The sequence below is a fragment of the Photinus pyralis genome, unplaced genomic scaffold (genome assembly GCF_008802855.1).
Source record: "Photinus pyralis isolate 1611_PpyrPB1 unplaced genomic scaffold, Ppyr1.3 Ppyr1.4_LG3b, whole genome shotgun sequence".
Taxonomy (NCBI): Eukaryota; Metazoa; Arthropoda; class Insecta; order Coleoptera; family Lampyridae; genus Photinus; species Photinus pyralis.
In genome coordinates, this window is record NW_022170510.1 from 5170406 (window position 1) to 5171758 (window position 1353).

Consider the following 1353-nt stretch of genomic DNA (forward strand, 5'->3'; position numbering starts at 1 on the left):
TTGGATGAATTTTACAAATAGATTGTTAATTTTCGGGATTCCTTTTTTTATATTTTTCCGTAAAACACAATAACATTTGAAAATGAAGGTTCAATACCATACTTTTTTTTTCATTTTTTTGCATAGAGCAATAGTTAACGAGAAGTCAAATGCGAAAAAAAATGATATTTTCCCATTTTTTCTTCATTTTTTGTTTATAGCGATATGTTCCGGCAGTCTCCGGCTAGGGGGACTATCCTGGGGACTATAATTTTCAGATTCAGCGGATATTTTTACATAGAATACCTACACTTGGTTTCCTTGAGTGAAGTGACAACATCCAGTTTAGACTACTTTTGGAGCTGACTTGACTGGACTATAGCCATTTGCACGAGTGTACACCTATTTTACTTCCTAGTTCATTTGAATGGTAAAATTGAAGAATAAATAAAGAAATTCCTGTGACTTTGGGACTAATTTGGTTAAATTTGGGTAGGGTTTAAGGAGATAACAAATTTACTTATCCTTCCAAAATGAGACGGTCTGCTACAAATTGTAAACCTGGCATTTATTAACGATCCTCGAGATCATTTATAATTTTATATTTCTGTCCGTCTGTCTGTCTGTTCCGTCCCTGTGCACGATCACTTTGTTTAAAAACGTCAGATCGCTTTGAAATTCGTGCACATGTCTTAAGGATATAACAAAGGTTGCGATTGATTTTCAACTATGTAGACTACCGGGCCAAAAAGTTGCAGCTCAAAAACGATCTCGAGGTATTCAGTTGTATCGTATTTGTTGTCTGTTTTGTCTGTTTAACGTTAAAACAACAATGAAGACTGAAACCACTGCATGTTACATGTTAACAATAGCGTAAAGATATTTTTTGAATTTCCAAAATATATTCCCCTATTGTGCAAACAGTAATATAGGATAATGCTTATGAGTTCTAAGCGATCTTTTCCTTTATACAATATTCCATCTTTCAACTCTCACCACTTAAATCGATACATTATGAACGAAAGCCCTAAATACATAACGCATGGAAGAAGCATATTTACATATTTGTTGCAGTTATGTGCACGTTTTCACAGACAAACGTGATCGTTTTAACCAATGCAAACTGTTTGCATACCTATGAAGGTAATTTAGCGTATTGCACACTATAATTAGATATGGTGAAAGTGCAAGGAAACACTAAAACACGTAATGTAGAATGAAAATGAAACACTTGGGAGAATCGCATATATATATATATATATATATATATATATACATCCTATATAATATTAGATACTAATGTAATGGGATATTGGATATATATGCATGCTTCCCTCGATTTCCATGATCCAAAGTATAAAAAGGAAAACTTAC